Genomic DNA, 23,490 nt, shown 5'->3' on the forward strand with positions numbered 1-23,490 from the left:
GATTCCTACCCAGGGAAGCTTTGCACATGCTGCACCAGGACAGGCAGAAAGACTGCTGCGATTTTTTGCTGTTTGTTCTCTGTTTCAATGCTTTCCAAACTGCAGGTTTGATGGGGAGCCAGGTCTTCAGTGTGTTGTGTGTTATCTGACACTTCCTTTTCAAAGGAGCGATACAATACAAGATGTGATTTGCGTTTTCAAATGAATTTTTACCTCCTTCTGGATGAAGAGTGAATGCCAAACCGGGCACAAAAAGAGGCTAGGCCAATTTGGGGAGCATCTTTGGATCAAAAACAATATTTCCTTTTTTTGTAAAGGTGCTGCAGGGATTGCTGGAAATCTACAAACATTCCGTACTGACAGGACAGCAATGTTGATTTACACCTTCTAAGGACTTTGCTGCTTCCTACATGGAAATGCTGAGCAGCATTTTTTTAAGGGATGTGAGCTTTTAATTATTGTATTAACATTGTCAACTGTCAAATGCTTTGAAATAATTTAATATTCCCAGTCTCCTTACAACCTGTTTATTGATATTCATGAAGTGAATCCCCTCTTGAGATGTCTAGACTGAATGTCAATATGGTTTATAGATGAAGACATGGTTTATAGATGGAAGGTATTAATAATTGAATCCTGAAATTGTTTAATTTTCTTCAATAAATGGCCAGGAAGGACAGGAACCAATGCAGACTTTTACTAAACTGATGTGAAAGTGAGTACAGATGGACAAAATCATTTCATTCATTAAAGATGAAAAAAATAGAAAAAGTGATTGACTTGACAGATGTATTTTAATAAATGAAACTGTTTTGTTGAAATGATTTTGCTGGGTTAAATTCCTTCTTTCTATAAATGACAGGAGTAGGAATACCTTTCCACGCACTGTGCAGAACTTACAGAAGACTTCGCCTTCAGTCTCTCCTTGAAAGTTATACCAGAAGGGACTACAGAGAGATGTGCCCAAGGATGATCACAAGTGCAGTATTTAAGCTCTGTGCAGGAACTAAAGAATACATAAAGTTTATCCTGTATTATTCACATCACAATAGCTAGTCCAAATACTCTCTTCTGTGTTTATCCAATAATCTAATCAGGATGAGGAAAGGTCTGGCCACATCTTGAGGGAGAAGAATACTAGTCTTAAAACTGTAAGAAAATATTTTTTTCCATGGACAAGAATGGGACAAACCCAGATCTAAAGGAAAGAAGAAATGTTATCCACTCTGAGAATCATAATCTTTATATATAGGACATGAATGGGTCCCAAAGGTGCCAGCAAGCTTCCAAAGAGACCTCACTGTCGGTGTCTCACCTGTCCATTATCTCTGTAGCATTTCCTATAACCAAAAATTGTTTGCTTACATAACTATTTTCTGATATTATGCCCTCTAAAGTCAGAACAACTTTCTTACTGACTTCAATGGATATTGTATGTCAATCGTGAAGTAAATACCCATTTATAGGTCTCTCAGTTCCACTGGAATCAGTGATAAAATGATTATTTTTTTATTAGCACTTTGGCCATATAATCATTTTACTATCTATAGAATTAGAATGTTTGATTGATTTTCTAAAGGTAACTGCATGTCCAGGTACATTTGTATAAAGAAGAAAATGTCACAATAGCTTTCCTGATCTACTCAGCATCTCAAAAATCGTTATAATCTCTTTGGAAAAGAACTTATACTAAATCCTAGCAGACATTTAGCATCTGTTTTATACAACCATAGCACAGCTTGGAAACCAACTTCAGCATAACATCCCACTGAGGATGAACAAAAGATGAGAGATGATTTTGACTGAAACTGAAAATTTTAACTACAGCTATAATTTAGCCAAGAGATATATACTTGCTGTCTGAGTCTAGGTCTAACTATAGGCAATCTGTGAAGATTCAAAATACACTGAAATTAAGAATCTCTCAGAAAAATATTATGTCACAGGTATTCAAATACAGCAATAGAATGGTATTCATTCTATAGTAAGAATTATCTGAAAAATAGATATTCCTGTTGCCAACAGACAAAGCATAAGCTTGTGTAGAAATTTCCTTCAGGATTGTATGGAAGTGGTAAAAAGGTTCATAACTGCTAAATTCCACATGATCATAAAATCATGTGAAAAAATTGCAGTTAAGCACAGCTTAAAAACAGAAAAAATCAAACCTTTAAAAATATTTACCTTTTCTATCAGGTTTTAATCTGTAGAAGCATCACATATGGAATAACACTCCATCTTAGCTTCCACTCTAATAGACTATTTTTCAAACCACAGCCACAGATATTTCATCACTCGTGTGAGCAGGTGCTCTGGTCTTGTACAGTTTTTACTCAATGTTTTGTTTCAGCTCAAGTATCTTCATGGGTCTTCTTACTCCTACCAGTCCTTTGTCTTCTCTATTAGTGGAATTCAATCCTTTTCTATATCCTCCTGCTTTTAGCCTCTGGACACCATCATGGACACTACCCAGTACAGACTTCTTCAGTGCCCTCAGACTCCCCCTTCTCACCAGCTGTGATGTATGTGAATTGATGCTTCCATTCAGGGTGTATGACACAAACATTCAAATCCTCATCTTCTCTTGAACTTCTGGGAAGCCTTGTAAAGCAAGTGGTGGTCCAGATTTTTTTGCTGAGGTGTAGTGACTGTTTATTTGATGACTATGTGTGCAAGAAAGCTCCTCAATACCTCATTTCAAATATCAATTTCTACTGCTATCATTATGAATTAGTTTCAAACAATGTGAAGCGCTCTCATTTAACAACAGGTTTATATTTTAATGAGGAAAACGTTTGTTTGAACGTTTCTGTTGTGTTCACATGAGTGGCTTAGGAGATAATGTTTTAGAGAATAACCACGAAAAACAATATTCTTACACTCTTAAGAGTAACAGAGAGCTGTGATAACAATTCTTTAATTTGATTGTTGAGTCTAATATTCTCACATCAGCAAAAATTTTATGGTGTGCCCTAGCATTCTTGCACTGCTGATCCAGAAATGTCACTGTTTATAGAATGTAATGAATCTTGAGACTTGCTCCACTGGAGAGCTTTTCCCCACCCATTAGATCCACTGCCGTTTTGTTCCAATCCCAAAATATGGGCATATTTTACCACAATGTCAGAAGTCATGTCAATTAGACAACATGAAAGAGACAGGAAGAATTCAACCTTGACAATTCATGAGGGCCTGTGTTCATTTGAATTATAAGTAGAAATTTCTTTTTAAAGAGTTTGGTCTTCTATGTTTTACAAACGTCCGATAACCCTGACTTATGTTTCAAAGGTTATAATGTAGATAATTACTCATGGCATGAAATAAAGAATTGGAAAACATGATATTTGTATCTCATTATGGGATAACCACATGACAGCATATTGGATCACCCCTCTTAGTAAGGCTTGTATTTCTGAATAAATTTGTTTCCTTCAGAAAGTGGGAAGCATATTAAAAGATTATGTTAAAATCATTTTTGTTTCCACTTAATTTCAATTCCCAACTTTCAATATCTCTATTACTCACTCTTACCCCTTTATTGGACAGTGCTTAGCAGTGTTCTTGTGCCTGCAGTATGCAGATGTGCATAAAGAGCTTGATATATTCCAAAAAAAGAAAAGCTTTTCCCTCTTTTATTTTTTGTTTTTGTTTTTGTTTGTTTGTTTGTTTTTCACTAGCCCAAATATTTGAACAGTGTATAAACTATGAGATCACAAATAAGCAGAGAAATGTAAGGTGTCCAAATGTCACCCAATATTTCAACCAAAATAATATGATTTGATGAAGGTCACAGACTAAAAAGACAAATATTACTGCCAGGCTGTTCATGCTTATGGATCACAATCCAATCCAAGTTAAACCTCCTGGGAACCTTTCCATCTTTTTAAACACATTTTGAACTAGTTCTATAAGTGAAGTGGAGTGAAGGCTACAATCTGCTAATAGAGCTTACTTTACCTGTTTTCTGCAATACATAATAATTTCTTCATGCAAAAAACATTTTAGGCAAGCATAGCAACATGGAACATCATGAGATCCTGAAGCGAATAGCGGCTGTTTTGCCGATAGGCCTCCTTAAATTATGACCATCTGTTGGCTTGATGAACTCAGGTGCTGAATATTTGCAGCTCTGCAGAAAGGAGCTTGTTAGAGTTCTTCACTAGCTGAATATCAGCTCCTTTTTATTTAAATCCACAATTAGCTATGGGTCAGTGAGTGCTGTTGCTTCATGAACCAACCCAATATAATCTCATAAACAGCTTTATGTTCCTCACAGATCTGAAAAGGTTCACAGTCTTTGGAACTGATTATTATTTAATGCTTCATATTTTGCTTTTATCTACCCAAGAAGTAAATACAGCAAAATGCTATTTCTTTGAGCTACTGGCATGCTAATTAACAGCAAGAAGCATTGGAAAGAATTGCTATAATGTCAGTCTAACTTTACAGACCAAATATATTCAGGCAATTAATTTTAATATGCTACAAATTTTATTCACTGTGGCATACAGAATGGAAATGAAATAGCACTTAGCTGAAAAGAAGGGAAGGATCCTCAGCTACAGTTAAGTGACACTGCTCTTTTTAAATGCAGTTGTTCTCTGCTAATTCTTGTAGGTGAAAGAGATATCTCACATTGTGGATTTGACCCACATACCTAGAAAAACTGGTTGAAATCTACTAGGATACTGCAAGCCATTAAATACAAGTTGCAGGAAAAGGCGACCTTTTTATGACATAGTCATGCTTCCATGGGATGCAAATTCCCAGGCTCTCATCTTCTAGCAAAAATATGTTGCCACAAGCAAATGTTGTCATGTGGGGCAGACAATCTGCTGAAATGGTTGAGAGGTTTAGGAAGCTTATTCCAAACCACCAGAAAATTGTTACAATAATTTCTGCGGAATTTATGGTTCCATTGTAGCCAGTTTTTCTTTAGACTATCCACATTATTGATTCCGCTGTGCTAGTAATTGTAAGGGATGATGTTATAATAATGACATTTTGGCAAGATGCAGTACTATTTAACTAACACATTATTTTCTAAAAGGATTCCTTTTAGAATCCATATGTTCTTACTATATCTTTTACTCCTTTCTCCCTAGCCACTGAATACAAAACAGAAATAGAAATGGCAGGAGGTAACGGAGCTTGTCATATGATCTCTTTCCCCTTAACCTTTATTCAGGATGATCCCTTCAACTCGTGAACAGTCTGCTTTGGAGCAACATGAAATGTTTGTTAGGAAACCTGAGGCAAAGTAAAATTCAGCTGTTTTCAGCTTTTCCTAAAGACGTGGTATCCAGCTCATGTTTTATCAAAAGTTTTGAGCCTTTTGATTAAACCTGAGGCTAGTTATGAATGAAGCAGAGCCAATTTATTGTTTTGTATCAAAAGAAAAAGATAAAACCCCAGGATTTTACATGCTTCCAGCTAGAGACTGACTAAAATCTGAACTGTGAAGTTCAAGTTCTTGTTTTCAAGACAGAAAATGCCAGAGTTGATCCTGGGAGAGAGAGGAACGTTGGTGATCTGAAAGGCTGCACGCCAGGGGTCTCAGTTATTGTTGCAGACCATCCATTGCTGTCTTTGGGGAGCCTGACTTACAACCATGACACAAGTGGAAAAATGAATCGAAGAGTCTTCTCTGAACCTAAGGGGTCATAGCAGCCTGTACTTAAGCCCTGTGGTTCGCTTCTAATCATTATTGTTATTATTTCATTTTCCCACAGAAACCAAATCAGAAGAGGCAACTAGAATATATCTCTGTGATATAGACACTTGATAACTTTGTGCTGGAAACATCCCACCAACTCATCTAAGTTGGGTATTGAGTGACTGTCATAAAGGTTTGTGGTTATTACTAAAGTAGGAGAGTTAAACATGAATCAAACAAATAAAATTTCTTAAAGTCCAAGGTCTTCCAACATGCTGCCACATTAGTGCTATAGCATGTATGCAGTAAACTACACTCGACTTTCAAAGGCAGGTGGATATTTTGAAGGAAATCACTCTGTACAGATAGGCAGCTTCAGATACAGGAAACGTCTAGTCCTTCCCTCAGATAAAAATAAAAATTAAAAACAAACAAACAAACAAAAAAGCATGATTTTAGAAACAAGGAACCTCCTCATGTTCTTATACAACATCTGTATTTGACAGGTGATTGACTGCACACCAGCAAAGAAAGGAGGGTGACTGGCGAATAATGATCAATGGGAATGAAGAGCTTCCAGGTAAAAGGAGTACTGGAAAGAAGATTCTAGCTTGTATAGAGGACTGCCTAGGGAGATAAAAATAGGAAAACAAAAGTAAAGCATTCACTTCATTAGCTCATAGGGAGAAAAGAATAAGAAGTGAATGTGACTCAGTAGCTAGGTGTAATAGCTGGTAGTGTAAGGGATATAAAAATCGGAAAGGAAGGACAGAGCATCCTACACAATCAAGTGAGAGAAGTTTAAGAAGTTACAACAGGTGCATTTTACCAGTTCCTCAGTTCAAATGAGATCACTGACTGTGAGTCCTGCTCACCAAAATGAAAAACAGATCTTAAAGCAGTCTTCACAGCACTCTTTGCTATATTACATCTCAACAACTTTTATGAAGAACTTGAAAGAGTGCCATGAAGTTCTGGAAACAGAAAGTATTCTCACTGGAGACTAGATCACTGGGGGTCACATAATGCTTGTATATTGCATAGACACCTGAGAGAAATTGATTTAACTCTAGAAAAATGCCTGAGAATGACAAGGAAACCAGACGTGTCCAGAAAATAAGTAAAATTATGTCAGGCATTTAAGGTGGCAGAGAACCATTCAGCAGCAATAAGGTCAAACACAGAGGAAAGCTGGACAGGGTGGGAGTGCAAGTAGCAGGATCCAACTGCACAGGTATGGAAAACAGCATAAAAGGGGAAACAAAAGGTTGGTCAGTGGGGCTCCATAATATAACACGATGGTACCTCAGACAGGAAGAAGATGAAATACTCATTTTCTAGTGAAAGATGAGAGTAAGTACAGAGTAATGTGACAAGTCCAAAAGCTTTCAGCCTATACACATTGAAGAAAAGTTGCCAGTATTCATTACTGATATCTAACCTGTTGGATCAACAGGCAGTTCAGCTTGAATGGTGGAGCCAGTTCAGCACCACAAACAAAGTATACCTTTTATGCATATGCACCATAAAGCTGTTTTTGGACTAATGGCAACCAACTGTGCAATGTTATAGTTGGGAATTCATGATGTGCATGTTCAAAAGCATCAGAGAAATGCAAGACTGGTATCTGGTATCACAAGTTTATCCTCTCTTGACCAGAAGTGACAGAATTAGCACTATGGATTTTGTTTCTAGCTGTTCGATAATAATTTAAGGCAATGGGGCTTAGAGGAAGACTGAAGCAATAGTGAAACCTAAATTTCAACACAAAACTGCTAAAATGAAGAATTTAACTTTAAAAAAAAAAAAAAAAAAAAATTGGAATGGCTGCAACGATGAACAAATATTGCACTCCCTTAGACTGCTTCTAAAGAAGGCAATAGCCCAGTAGTGGGCATAACAGCATATAACATTGGGATTGCTCTGTTTAACTACATGCTGGTAAGAAATTAAAACCCACTACTGATCAATGAGGGCAGACTTATTAAAGGCAAAAATTTTAAATGAGATTCCAAAGCCAATATTTTGCATACTGAGTTAACTGAACCAACCAGCTCAACAAAGCATCATTCTCAGAAGGTCTGTTGGTCTATGCTTAAAAGCATCAGGCTTTTTACAAAGGTGTTTGTATGTAAATTGAGCCTTACCCTAGAGATAATGTCAGACATCTAACAGATGCCTCTTTTCCAAAAGTTAACTATCAATAAGACAAGAGGTAATGACTAAATTGTGTCAGGGAAGGTTCAGGTTGGACATTCGGAAAAATTTCTTCTCAGAAAGTGTGTTGAGGCATTGGGAAGGGGGTGGTGGAGTCACCATCCCTGGAGCTGTTCAAGAGAAAGAATGTTGCACTGAGGAACATGGGTTACTGGGCATGGTGGGGATGGGTTGACGGTTGGACGTGATGATGGTAGTCTTTCCATTCTTAATGATTCTACGATTCTATGAAATTCCCACCAGTGGCTGTAAAGCAAGTGCCTCCAAAGATGAGCACATTTATTTCCTGAGCACAATAGCTGTCAGAAAACCTCATGCTTCTGGGAGAAATGTAGAGCAGTGACCTCTGTCTCCTAACTAGATGGTGGCAAAAACAGCAGAGGTGGGATGGAGAACTGAAAAGCTTTGCAGATCTTAATCCCATCTAGATTTTAAAGTTTACTAGGGGCACTGAAGCAGCAGTGCTCTGCATGCATACCCTTGGAGGGCAGCTCATTTGGTGCCCAGGGTTAGCTCAGATGTATCTATCCCAGGGAGGCTCATATGATGCATGCAGCTGAAAACCTAGTACTTTATATCTACCCTTAACTAAGAGTGAGACTCATTTTAGAAACATACATCTCCTCATGTTAATGAACTTGGTAAAAGAAACAAAGGCAGTTGCTCTTCCCTGTAACTTCAAAGGGCTCAGATCAAGCATCTAGTGAAACTGTGGAAAAAATACTGAAAAACATTTGTTGGGGGGGGTGGCGGGAAATGATTGAAATTCAAATCTGAGACCACTTGGAAGCAATTTTCAGTGCTCCTCCTCTTAAATTTTACAATTTTGGCTGAGCTATATCAAAGCCCTTCGGGCATCTCTAAAATAGTCTATATCTTGCCTGTCTATGTCGTGACATTGCATTAAAATGAAGAGCACAGTATGAAACTACCAGAGCTGCATGCATTTGCTGCAGCCTTTTTTAAGCAAAACATTTGTGCTTCATGAAGCATTGAACCTTTTGACTTAGCCTTCCTCGGTATAGAAATGTTAGGAAAGTCAGTACTTTAATCCTGTATATTGTCATCAGATTTAAAAAAAATAAAAATAAAAATAAAAATAAATGAATTACTGTGCTGGAAAAAATATTTTTTTTTTCCCAAAGAGATAACATCCCACAGTGCTGACAGGCTTTTTTTTTTCCCTCATGATATATGAATTGGAGCTAACAGGGGGAGACAATAACTGCAGGCTCTTTGATTAATCTATTTTCTTTTGTCCTCTCTTTAAAATGATATATTGGTCCAGGAGGACAGTTTGCCATAGATATTTGCGACAGAAGTGTGAGCTCCAAACGAAATAAAGAACCAAGGGGTGCTTAATATGTTGCAGTCCTCTGGTCCAATTTCTCTAGGAGATTAGCACAGAGTTATCATCCGATTATTGTTGTATGTGAAAGGCTTAAAAACAGCCCAGGTGTATTGGATGGCACAGGGGTGAAGGAGAAAAAAAATCCTGCGTTAAAATTGAAGAGAATAATATATTTTGACACTACAACCGAACTGTAGTGATCCAAATAGAATCAAATGCACAAAAGAAAATCAGGAAAGGAATAAGTATCCATTTCAAGTAGTAACATGCACACGGTAAGTCTTTCATAACATCTCAGCTGCACTGCTTTGTTTAGAGTAAAGCTTCACTTTGTAAAGCCTCTTTGTGTGCCTGTGCGTGATAAAGATAAAACATTGTACTTACTTTGAAATATAATAATTTCCACATCTAATTCAAATCTGTCCAATGGCACTGTGCAAAATGCTGCAGTTCATAAAGCCTCCTTGTGAACCAACTTTGTTTCAAAAATTACAAATTGCTAAATGAACATTCTCTCAGCCACACTGATACCAGTGACTGTAGTTCATCAGAAAGGGCTTGTCAGTGTGTTGAAATGTTTGTGTCCCTACTCACTCTCCAATGACAGTCACCAGTACTGTAACAAGGCAAGCTTAAGCACTTCTGTGCGCTGAGGTGCTAGCAAACATGCACACTGATTGACTGAGGGTATATAGAGAAGGAAACACTCATTTAGGGCAACTGAAATGTCATGAAATAAAAACACAGCTTGATTACTGAGAAGCCCTGCCCAACTGAATGCCAGAGAAAGGGTGGCCTGCGCATGAAAGAATTAAGGGAGTTTTGATCACTTATTGCAAAATGGATAGACACAAGACCTATACAGTAGCAGGAGTAGATAATTACACAGCTGGAAGCTTTAATTTAGTAAGGCAGAGGTAGAGTTAATAGAGGGGAAAACCTGTTAAGGCTTTGAATATAAGTGAGCTAAAGGAGTGACTGAATAAAAAGCTAGCCACTGATGTGGACATCCATCATTCCTTATTTTTAAGATTGGTGTGTTTGAAGGCTACCGCTTCTATCCATGGAGAAACAGATACTTCCTGAGGGGAGTTCAGATGCTCTGTGATTTTTTTCCTATCCTTGGCTACCCAGGGAGCATCTGAATGGAGTGCTTTGACTTACATAAAGCTGAATTTGGGCTGGTGGGTTGGACTTTCCCTTTCTTGTGACTCACTTGACATTGATAGAGGCTTGGGATTATGAAGAGATTATTCTTTATCCTTTTATACATATGGTATATATGAGACATGTGATATATATCTTCTCTGATAAATGCAATCATACTGTTTTATTTCCTGTTGCAGATTTTTTAAAAAAGCATTCACTAACTATTTTGGTCAATACAAACATGTATTTTTAGGCAGATAAAATACTTGTTTATAAAAGACATCCAGCATCAGCAATAGTTCCATTGCGACACTCATTCTGGTAGGCAAATACATATTTATATTAAATCTTTAGATTGACAAGTCCCCTTTATAGCTCACTTTGGGCCGAGACATATACAGGCTATTAAAAGTAAATCTCTTTTGCTGCTTTGGAGATCAAGACCTGAATAGTTAGAAGGGGATCTGACCACAGGAAAAAATAGAACTCTAAAAGGGACATTTTCCTTATACCACAAGCATAGAGCAGAAGATCCCTGAAGGGGATCCCCTGTCCAGGATAGAAAAAGCTGTTCCCCTGCAGTCTGCAGGCACCACACAAAGCAGATCTCCACATACTGCCATGGAGAAGCCCACGGAGAAGCAGTGAATGAGACTTGAAGGAGCCCAAGGAAAGCTCTTGGAGGAGCAGACAAGGATGGAGCTGCAGCACATGAGGAAAATCTCTTGGTGGGGAAGGAGGGCTGGGGAACTGCCACCCACAGGGAGCAGTGCTGGAGCAGTGCCTGCAGGACTGACCTTGTGTTATGGAGTCGTACTGGAGCACTGCTTGAAGAACTGCAGCCTGTGGGAAACACACATAGGAACAGTTTGGGAAGGATGGGAAGGACCCATGGAGCAGGGGCAGAGAACAAACACACCACCACAGTCCTTTTTGTCACCCAACATTGGGCCCAAGGATTTAGAGCCCAGCAAGGCTTGCTTTGCAGCCTAGACTCACTCCAGGAAGTTATTCAGACATTTTCAAGAAAAAATTCGTTTAATCTCAGCTGTCTCAGGCACCTCTTCTGAGAATTTTACCAAATAAGGTCCCTAGAGAGGAAGAAAAAGAGAGACTGAATATCTTGCTCTACCTTTTTGAATGGAATCTGTCTTCATGTAACTGAGATAGGAAATAAAAAACACCACAAGTTTTTAGAAGCAATGGAAGAAAGAAGAGGGGTGGCAGCAGTATAATTCTGCCTGAAGGTAAGATATGTGTTGTAATGTGCACTGAATTTTTCACTGAATTAATTTGCATGAATATTGCACGGGGAAATGAGTATGTGCTGTGTCCTTAAATGTAGATGCTTCCCAGAGTATTATTTGCATATTCACAAATAATGTATTCTTATTATACTATGGATTGAAAACAAAAATAAATATAGTAGCTACAATAGTAGAAGATCTTTTTAATTTTTAATTAAATTAATTAGAAGTGTTCTTTGATGGTGTCAATCTCTACTTACTTTCATTGTGGAATAGATCAAACCCTAATCCAGTAGCTGTGGCAGACTAGGATTTACTGACTAATTAAATAAAAACAGTCAGTATTAATATATGAGAATAGATGTGTAACTCTAATTAAAGTTGTAACAAATTGTTTTTCAGTCATTTCACACTTTCAACACCAACCTAGATTGTACTTATTTTACAAGAACCCAATTTTAGACTGCCTTATTGAAGGAAGCCAAGAAACAGGCTCTTTTGCATCCACAGACACACTCTATGAAATCTGTTTTGACAGCTTTCTATAATATAAAACCAGTGACAACAGGCAAGCTAAATAATCAATAACTAAATCTTTGGTGCATGTTGCTATCACAACCAATTATTTACATGTCATGTTGACTCATTTGGATAGTGAAGTATTGTTCAGATCCATCATTTAAACAGACAATTGCATATATGTGCTTTCAGTTGACTTCTTGGTCTCCTGGGGCCTTAGTTCAATTATTCTGATGTGAATATTCATGAGGTTTGACGATAGCGTTTACCACTTCATTATGGCAAAGATTTAAGAGCGACAGTTCTTGGAGGTGAGTAGCCATGGCATTTGGAAAACAAATAGCTATGGCTGCACCACCTGCATAGCTCATATGAGGAGATACTGCAGCTGCTCTGACAGCTCTCTGCATCTGTGCACAGGGGGTGCTGGTCTAATAAGTCTTTGGTCCCCGAGGTTGACTCTGACTGTCCTAGCTGACTAGTACTATCAGCTCTTCCTCTGATGCACTTCTCACTTCTTGGCACTTTTCAACCTACGCTCCTAAGTACGGAGCAAATAAATGCCGAGGCATGGAAAATCTCTAGGTACCTTTGAAAGAGTTAGATGCCTAGTTTAACTGATCGTACAATGGTCAAAATCATTTATGTCCTATTTATCTAACCCACAGTTACTGTCTAATTGTTAGAGTGCATATAGTTTGGATTCTGGAATTCAGCAAGTCACAGTAATAATATTTTCTTTCACTTACACATGTTCAGGTATTTTACAGGCCTCCCATGTGACACAGAGACACTGAGTTGCTAGAATGGAAGAAGCAAGTGCTCAGCACCTCTGCTGTAATTAAGGTCTTGACTCCTGAGCTGTTGAATTCTGTCATTATTATGTAGTGATTATTTCCTGGTGAGTCTGCATGGCAACGCTTTGCAGCATATATCTGTTTGTTTTTTGCACTGGTCATACTGAGAGATTCAGGAGCAGTTTAGAAACTCACATCTCAAAAGGGGTTTTTGGCTTTACCACTTTACTGACTGACCACAAGCTCCTAAAACATTTAGCTACTTCTGGAAAACTGTGCCTGAATAAGCTACTAAAAGGACTGAGGTATACAGTAGGAAAAGCTTGTATAGCAAAAGCGAGATTCTTCAGTGCAGATTTTGCCCAAGAAGCAGACCACATTGTACAATGGGTTTGGAGGCAGGAGTTAGCTTTGCTACTACAGCTGCCTCTGGTGACACACAACCAAGGACCTCTCAGTACAACCTTTCTTAGTATTTTTCCCTTACTTTTCTAAACGGGATCTTCTGAACATTGGTTTTTTATTATTATTGTTATTTTTAATAAAATTAATTAAATAGCATGTTCCTGGGCTTACAAAGCCAGATAAAGACATTTCCAAACAGCATAATAATTCACATGGCAAGAGCTCTTTCATGATGGCTAAATCAGAAAAAGGACACACAAAGCCTCTCCTAAAGTCAACATGGTACAGGTTTCATTTGTCTGCAAACTAGAAGGTCAAGAATCTCAAGTGAAGAACCTGTGGTGCCTCACCCATCAAAAGCCTATTAATAATAGAAGAGATTATTCGCTATTATCAAATATAATTACAGGCATCAAACAACCTGGAGCTAAGACACCATTTATTTAACATTCAGAATAAGCAGATGTGGCTGTGTGATGTGCTGCTTTGCAGCATTTTAACATGTAGTTTCAGGTAGCAAATATATACTCCATTATTAGAGCTATAACAGCAGTCACACACATGGTTTTTATGTGGCACAAGATACTCAAGAAATAAAAAAAATTACTGTACTCTTTGTGTAATTTTAAAGAATTTCAATAAGTATCCTATCTATCCACCCATACATTTTATGTCCATAACTGGGACTGAAACAAGGATTCCTTGTGAGTCCAGTGAGTGAACCACTCAAGCACCTGGATTAAAATCTATGTTATTTTATCTATAATTAAAGCTACAGCCCAATGCTAGGGTCCAAATGCAGTGTACGCTGGTTTTTACTGGGAGATTACTTCTGAAATATTTGAGGCATATCTTCTGTATTGGACCAAAATAGATGGAGAATACATGGTTGGTGAGGCATGTCTGCTTCTATCAAGTATTTTATCTGATTGGTTCAGTCTTAGGTCTTGGCATCCTCTCCACCTAAACTAAACACATATTAGTTCATTCTTGAGTAAACTAGCTTGTTCCCTCCAATATTAAGCAGAGGATAGTTCCATCTCAGCAATGTTTAGCCTCTTTCAATTTATGAAGGCTGCCAACACCCCCTTATATCTTCAGACCATGTTTCAGAGAATGAACAGTTCATGTTGTAGCCACCACAGAAGAAAAAGCAGCTCTTCAGACTATGACAAAATGAAAAGCCACCAAAAATATGCTTATGCAAAAGGAGTGCTGTATTTGACCTGAGCGAGATCTCAGAGCAAATGGTCCATGAAGAGGAGACAACCAGTGCACTGCAAGGGGCCAGGGCCCCTTCATCAGCAGGAACCTTGCTATGTCCTTTGGTTGGGAACCAGCAGCCACCCTACTGATTATATTTAGTCATGTTGGTGAATACAATTCCTTGTCCCATGCACGTCACCTTTTGGTCCCATTCTTCCTTTGACAATGTATTCATAACTGAAGTGAGCTTAGATTGCCCTCTGACCTGGGGGGCAAGCAGGGAGGGACTGCCTTGGAAAAAATGCATGAGATCCCCTTGGTGAGGCATATGTTATCTAAGTCTCATAAAACTGCCAGGTTTCTTCCTGTGTTTCCGTTCTCACTGTTGCTGGTCCTCAAGATAGAGACCCACAGAAAGCTTGACAAGCACACAGAAAGGCAGAAAACATGTATGGCAGCTTAATGGGTTGAGAAAAAAAGAACAAAACTAAACAAAACATGCCAGTTTTATATTTGCAGAAGGAAGGCAGCTTGTCTTTAAATGACATAATGGGATTCATTTGTTAGAGCCTTTGATTTAAGGTCTCCTATGACTTATAAACTAACAAAAGTCTCATCGGGAACTAAAGAAAATTATTATTATTATTATAATATTATTATTATGTATTTTTAGTGCACTTATGCCTAAGGGCCCCAGACAAGGAGAAACAGCTATACAAACAACTAAATGAAAAAAATAAAACAACTTTAATAGCAAAAGTCTGAGCCTCTTAGAAACGAGGTAATACACAACACTTCTTCCAGACACCAACCTTATGCATACACATATGTAAAAAATATATATGGAAGTTCCTCCATGAGAGGCAGAACAGGATAAAATATATGTCACAGTTATTTTCTTTTCCTGAAATATGTGTGGGTTTCCTAATACACATGTGCATTATTATTTACTATTACAAAACTAGAACCGTCAGCTAAACTACAGGTTCACGTGGGTCATAGAGAATTATACAGTATCAAGATATTTCTGTCATATGAATTTTATGAAGTGTTACAGCCAACAATTATTAGTTCCTATAGAGGTTTTTCTTATTAATAAAAATTTAAGTTAAAATAAAATATGACCTTTTTTAGAACTTCATTAAACAATGTTAACACCCAGAGGGACCTGGACAGGCTGGAGAAGTGGGTCCATGAGAACCTAATGAGGTTCAATAAGGCCCAAGTGCAGCACTTGGGCTGGTGCAATTCTCAGGTATTTATACAAACTAGAGGAAGATCTCATTGAGAGCAGCCCTAAGAGAAAGTCTTGAGGGTCTTAGACATGAGCCAGCAGTGTGCTCTTGCAGCCCAGAAGGCCAACTGTGTTTTGGGCTGCATTAAAAAAGGGGTGGCCATCAGGGAGAGGGAGGTGATTGTCCCTCTCTGCTCAGTACTTGTGAGGCCCCATCTGCAGTACTGCATCCAGGCCTGGGACCCCCAATACAGGAAGAACATGGAACTCTTAGAGCAGGTACGGAGGAAGGCTACTAAGATGATCAGAGGGCTGGAGCACCTCTCCTATGAGGAAAGGTTGAGGGAACTGGACTTATTTAGCTTGGAGAAGAGAAAGCTCTGGGGAGACCTCATTGCAGTCCTCCAGTACTTGAAGGGAGCATTCAAACATGAGGGGGAACGCCTGTTTATGAGCGTGGATAGTGATAGGACAGGGGAAGATGATTTTAAACTAAGACAGGGGAGGTTTATGTTAGATCTTAGGAGGAAGTTTTTCACACAGAGGGTGGTGACACACTGGAACAGCTTGCCCGAGGAGGCTGTGGATGCCCCATCCCTGGAGACATTCAAGGCCAGGCTGGATGTGGCTCTGGGAAGCCTGGTCTGGTGGTTGGCAACCCTGCACATAGCAGGGGGAGCTTGAAACTAGATGATCATTGTGATCCTTTTCAACCCAGCCCATTCTATTATTCTATGGTCTTTTTTTAATTATTATTTTGACTTGCATTCATCCTTTCTTCCAGTTCTCTCTGTAGTACCTTGCATGCATCAGTGTTCAGTATTTTTATTCCACCGTTTGTATTTATTCTGCTTCCTCTACTGTTTTTTGGAACTGTAATGTGCAAAGATGATGGAATAACTATGTCAAGTACCCAACTATAGGCAAAGAATGTTATCAGGAGTCAGAAGAGAAAGGCTATTTTTAGGATATCTGAAAATGTTGAAATGACAGCTAAGCATTCAAGCTAAAACAATTCAATAAATATAACAACTGAGTAGCTAAAAGTTGGGCCCTCACCAGCAAAGTTGGTAGTAGCCCAAAGCTAGATTAATGAAATGGCAAATAAATAAGGAAAACAGATATTTTTAGGCTGTGATATTCTCCAAGCATTTTATAACCAGTGAACAGATTAGGATTTTCTATTTCCTCAGGATGCTAGACACATTTGTCCTGAATTAAAGGTTAGTAATGGTGTGAGTAAGCTGAGAGAAAGATATACCAAGGGGAAGACAATAAAAAAAGGCCTGGTCTTTTGCTGAGAACAACAACCATCACTTCGCCAAAGCCAGCAGTCACTCTGAATTACACAGACTTTAGCCAAAACTTAGGGTGACTTCTGAGTTAATAGATGCAAAACCAGTAATCAAAAGGTCCAAAGAGAAAAGGTAATAGAAAGGAGGAGTGAGCTGAGAAAGGCAGAAAGAAGTGAATGTGAAGGACTTCCAGCAGAAGAAAAAAGAGGAGAATACAGCACCAGAAATAGATGGTTGGGTGATATGATTAAAGAACAGTAAGAGCTAGGAATAGGACAAGAATTTGTAGTCCTATCTGCTTTAGTGGGCTATATGTCTGGCTGTATTTTCCTCCTTTATCTACACTTTGAATTACTTTATATTCTTGAGAAGACAGAAGAAGTCTTAAAATCACGGATACATCAACATCATGTGGAATTATGCAAATTAGAATGTCTTCCTTGCCCCAGAATTGCACAAATACATCAATTCATGAAAAAAACTGAATTAACACACCCCAAATGCATTCATTTCTCTAAGTATTTAAGGCAGAAGAAACATAAAAGCAAGCAAAGGAGGGTACATGTCTAAATAAACAAGTAGGAGGAAAAGCAACTTAGTAAAATTCTGGAGATGAAATCATTGCCAGTAATATAGACAACATCAAAAGCTCTGAAAGAGAAGTGAAAACAGTGAGAATATATTTGAGGTAAACTAGAGCTGGGACAGAATGGAAAGAATAAGAGGAACTGGTATAGGAAGTGCCGTCCAGAGAGTATAGTGCGTCTAGCAGGAGTCTGTGGGAGTTGATGAATTATAATCTCACAGTTGCAGAAAAAGAGGAAGTGTGGAGTCCATCATCTGAAAAGATACTGAACCAAATCTCAATGCCTGTATCAAATATTTCTTTGAAAAAATGACACTAAGTGTGAGGACGTATCCAGCAACGTTTTCACTGGGTTGCACATTAAAAAAAAAATTGGGTTGCGGATTCCCAGGCATCAACATTACAAGCAAGAAAACAACACAATATAATTAAAAAATCTTGAAAATTATCTTCTTTACATAGTGTAAGAGTTATCTTCTATACATAGTGTGTTTGTTTCCTAAAGAATTCTTTAGAGAGATTTGATTCATTAGCAATAAAAATAAATATTCAGGGAAAGAAAAGAAGTACTGCTAACAAATTAGTCTGATTAATTTAATTATATTTATAATCTGTTTCTTTTAGTGAATGTTTTCAAAAATTGTGTATTTAATGAAGGAATATTGTATGCTGTTAAATATAGGTCATTTCCTAAAAAACAAACAAATAAAAAAACAACAACAGCAAAGAACCTTGTAAGCAACGTGTTTGTGCAAACATTGATTTTATATTCATGCATGTTTTGTTCATTGTCAAATAATTGCAGTTGTCTTTACAAATTACAGTTCTTGCAACTGTTTTAATCTGCTGAGGTTCAGTATGAGGTGACTGTTTTCACTTGAGTTAGGCAAAGTTTTTGGAAATGTATCAGAAAAATGTTTAAGAAATAATGCTACAGGACTTTCTTAGGCTGTGTGTAGTAACACCGAAAGTATAAACTCCATTGAATAAGATTATTTCTCTTAGGAAAGAAAGCATCATTGGATGTCTCCTTGGAGACATTCAAGGTCAGGCTGGATGGGGCTCTGAGCAACCTGATCGACTTGTAGGTGCCCTTGTTCATTGCAGGGGAGTTGGACTAGGTGACCTTTAAGGTTCAACTCAAACAATTCTGTGATTCTGTGCTGAAACTAGTGGGTGAACAAGGTTTTGTTAAGGTGACAACTGCTTTAAGCATGCTTCCATGCTCTCTCCTGAACACAGAGATCACCTCCCTTCACTGTAGTGATGCTGATGAGAAGCAGAGCTCCAGGGCACAGGTACAGAGCACCAGACTCGTGGGCTCAGAACACAGGTAAGAGTGCAACTGCTCTGCATGGAATTTACTCCTGATAATTCCTGGGAAATCTGCCAGGTTTATGCTTAGTCATTACATTTCCATGGAGGCTGTGGGAATGAAGCACTCCTCTGTGGCTGAAATAAAAACAAATCCACAAGGGAATCCTGAGAGGGAAATCTCAGAGAGTTATCATCCCTCTTCCTAATAACAGAGGTAGTTGAAGTCTGGTTCATTGGTTAGAAAAACAATGAAATTTCTTTATTTTTTTTTTTAGCACAGAGTACTTTTTGACAATGATCCTTCTAATTTTTATGAATATGTGCTTCCAATGAAAAGTTTTCAGTAATGTGCTTCACTCTTGATATTCTATGGAAGTTGGTCTGCTTTACTGCTGCTAGAAACATTTACTTGGGGAAGAGAGAGTGTAGATTAGCTCAAGGCATATGATGTGTAGTAACAGGAACTAATGATAGGCTCTGTTTCCCATATTGGGAACTTGCAGATGTGCTGAGCGCCCCTTCCAGTTTGCTTGCTTCCCTTCCCACAGGAACAAACTTTTGGAAGAGGGATGGAAGACTGGCAAGTATCTATGTCTCTTTGCAACAGAAAGTCTTGAATCTAGAAAGTTTTCCCAACTCTCACTCTTTAACTCTAGCAGTTACTGTCTGATGCATGTAAGCCCCATGTCATTGCCTGCATTCCTCAGGTTTTGGTTTCATCTACTGTACACCAAGAAGATGCCCATGTGTAAACTTCTAGGGCCAATAGTCTAGGCACACACACAGATATTTCCAAATATCCTGCATGCATTTTCTTTCCATGAATATTTCTCTAAATGCGACTTCACTTCAGAAAATATTCACAAAAAAGTAAATAGAAGTGGCCATAGTAACTGATCAAACTCCTTGTTGGTGCTAAAACAAACACTAACAAACACTGTTTTGGTTTTTACCTCAAGGTCCTCTGGATCTATGGAAATTTTGTCTGTACATGGACTACAGAATTTGGTCCATAACTCTCACTCTAGGAATCTCAAATTAATCTGAAACTGTAAAACAACCTATTTTAGCTGTGACATACGCTTACTTCATCAAAACTTTCAAAGAGGTCACTTTGTAGAAGAAGAAAAAAAGGTCTGAAAAGGTGCTGACTGAAAGGTTAAAATTTACATAAGTCCAGCATTATTATCATTATTAATAACTTCACATATCTCTCACATGCCTCAAAGTGCTTTACAGAATTAAATTCTATCAATTTTGAAGGAAGAGGGAAAACTTCTGTCACCTGCATAATCTGAAATGTTATTTTTCAAATCTCTCAGAACAATCCAGATAGAAATATTTTCACTTCACTGCAGGGATGAAGAAGAGCCCATCATTTTTGTTAACCTTCAGCTTCCCTGCCTGTGAGCTGGAGAGAATGGAGCCAATTGTGTCCATTTCCACTCCCATTTTCTTGTGCTCCCCTTAGAGATGATGTCCTAGTAAAGCTGATTCAAATGAGGACAATATTATTGCAAGGTCTTGTGTCCCATTTTCTTTCTGGGAGTAGGAGAAGCATAAAAGGACTTCTTAAAGGTGATCTGTAGCACTCAGTGTCTATTGGTATCCGATGTCTCAGTATTTCCCATCTTCTCATATTCTGAAGCATAAATGGGGATAGGCTTTATTTTTCTCCATTTTCATTGTTGGATATTTGCAAATATATGATCTCCAAATTCTGAATTTAGTTGGACTCTTAATCCAGTATAATGCTATTTAAAAAAAATGGAGCTAAAGGGGATCATCAAAAATAGTGAAATAAAAACTTGAGTGAAGACAGAAGGATCTCACTTCTGTGAATAAATACCTTACAAGCAATACTGAAAGCCAGCCATAATATCAGAGCTATCAGTGGGGATCAGCAGATATGTTGAACGAAATCATGGACTATGCAAAACAATATATATAACTTTGAACTTAATTCCCTTTACCCTCCCCTTACTCCTTCCTTTCCCTGGTTTACAAGAAATTTCCATAATTTCCTTACTTATTTGCTTTTGTTTGGTTTTATTCTGTATCATGGCATGGTCTCTGCTATGGGGGAGGCAAGTTCCACATTAGACAGTGGTTCCAATGCACGACTGCTTCACCGCCCAAATAAAATAAAATAAAAACACCAACCAAAACCACCCAGATAAACAAGCCTCTAATCTAGAGGCATATGAAAGTTCTCCAGACAAGGTCTGCTCCCTGCTTGGGGTTCATTTTTCTTTCTGGTTCTCATATAGAGAGGCCTGTTTGGGAAAATCAGACAGACTGTGTCTGCTTTGAATTTTTCAGGCAAACGAACACAGAAAACAGGAGTGTTTAGACTCCAGGCTGCTGGTGAATGCTCAGAATTCCCTGCTGTCCCCATGACTGTAGAGCTAGTTGGCACATCTTCAATAAAAAATTACAACAGAGATGCTCTGGAAATTCAATCGAGTCACAGAAATGACAAGAAAATAACAAATCCTCAGTGAAAGCTTTGGCAAAAATTCCCTATTTTATTTAAAATGTAATAGCAATTCTGGTCTCTAAATTCTATTTTATTTTTAGTGACAAATGAATTACCAGTGCAGCTCCTCATAATCTATTTCTTTCCATTTCTCAGACTCTTCTGGGGAGTGGTATAATTTTAGACTATAAAAATATGAGCCATCTGGTTTATATATAATTGAGCCACTTGTACACACATTTTTTAGTTGTAAAGCCATGTCTTAGACAGAGCTTGAGAAAGACTGTGAAAAGTTATGTGTGGTGGAGAGCCATTCTAACTCCAGTTCACTGCCTCTCTAGGCAGGTCTCCCAGTTGATCATGGTGTAGACTCACTAAATACTGCCGGTTGGGTGAGAGGTGGCACAGAAGTAGAGGCATCTTTCATGCTATGCATGGAAATTAATGTGTTGTCACAACAGGCACTCAAAGAGGACCTTTTGGGTTTCCAAGGCTATGTCTGAGTGTATCTGAGCAGAAATACTGACTCTACTGTGCCCTGAGTGTTCCAAAGTATAAGTGAAGGTAGTACTGCCTTGATTCTTTTCTATTCTGTTAATTCATGCTCTGTAAGTGGGTCAGTATATGAAACTGACAAGAATCCTGATATACAGCATCAAATGGGGCACCTGAAAGAGACAATTGCTCATTTTTTCCTCCTGTTTTTCCTCATCCGCATAGCCTGCTGCAAAGATCCTTTTTGTTTGTGGTTGACAGTGTAGCTTTATCATTCAGTTTGCATTTATGTGTCTGGCTCAGAAACCATGAAAAGAGCCATGTGAACTATTCAGTGGGTGAGACATCCCTTCACCACATTAGTTTCCCTGCACACCTGGGAGTGATCCCAAAGGCATCAGGTTTTCCTAGCAGATACCCTAGTGACGTTAGTTGCTGCATTACCTTCAGTAGCAAAGGACAAAGCTGTGAAGTTGGGATCTGTTTTCCAGTTTGATCTCACAATCATAGCAAGCATGCAGCCAAGACAAGAAAAAACAGCACAGTCAAAACAGGGAGCAAATGTGCTGAGTGTTAGTAGTTAATGAAATACAGTTGGCTGACACTGCCATTGGGCAAACACAGATTGGAGGCTTTCAGCACAGTGATACTATATCTGCTCTAAATGGCTTTACAGCAATAATTGAAACACAATATGCAATTAAAGCATATTTACTGCATTCATCTACTTAAAACCTGTGAAACCGATGAGGAACACATTTATTCAGTATACTTATCTCATTCTGTTTGCACTGCTGGCTGGGCTAGAAAAGAGACAGACAGGCAGAATGCTCAGAAGAAAACAGCTCTGCCACTCAAAAAATGCATATTCTGACATCCTAAAATGCTTACTAGTGCAGTTAGCAGGACAGGATCCAATGAAACGTCAAACCAATAGTGGCTTCACACAGGTTTATACGTCTGCTACCAATCTGTTGTCCATTTATGCTGTGTTTATGGCCCAAGGGAACAATCTTTGTTGCCTTACTCACAAAACTAAAGTTTTGCAGAATGGCGCTCTGAGTATTTATGTTGCTTAGTACAAGGCTTTTCATCTCAAGTGCTGCTCTGAAGCAATCTGATTCAAGTATCTGGACAGACAACTATTGACATTAGTGTTCATCAGAGCAAATCCTAGCCAACATATATACTGCCTGAATGCCAGCAAGTAACTTGGAGGGCTTCTGTAACTGTTTTCAGAATTTGTAATCCCTTGATCTTGTATACTTTCCTGACCTGCTGTTTTCACTTGCAATTGGTAATCTTGCTTTTTCTCTTAATAATCAGAATGTATGCAGAATGATGTCTTGGAGCTTGAGTAGTCAAACTTGCTGAGAACTTACACAATGTGATTTCTATGAACGTGTGTGATAGATCTCCAGTGACTACAGGCATGCGTTCCTCAAGAAATAAAGAACAGGCACACTTACCATTATCCCAAGTGACAGCAGTCAACAAGAGAGACAGTGAGAAAATCTAGAGGTGCCCATGGTTATAG

The sequence above is a fragment of the Coturnix japonica genome, chromosome 2 (genome assembly GCF_001577835.2).
Source record: "Coturnix japonica isolate 7356 chromosome 2, Coturnix japonica 2.1, whole genome shotgun sequence".
NCBI lineage: Eukaryota > Metazoa > Chordata > Aves > Galliformes > Phasianidae > Coturnix > Coturnix japonica.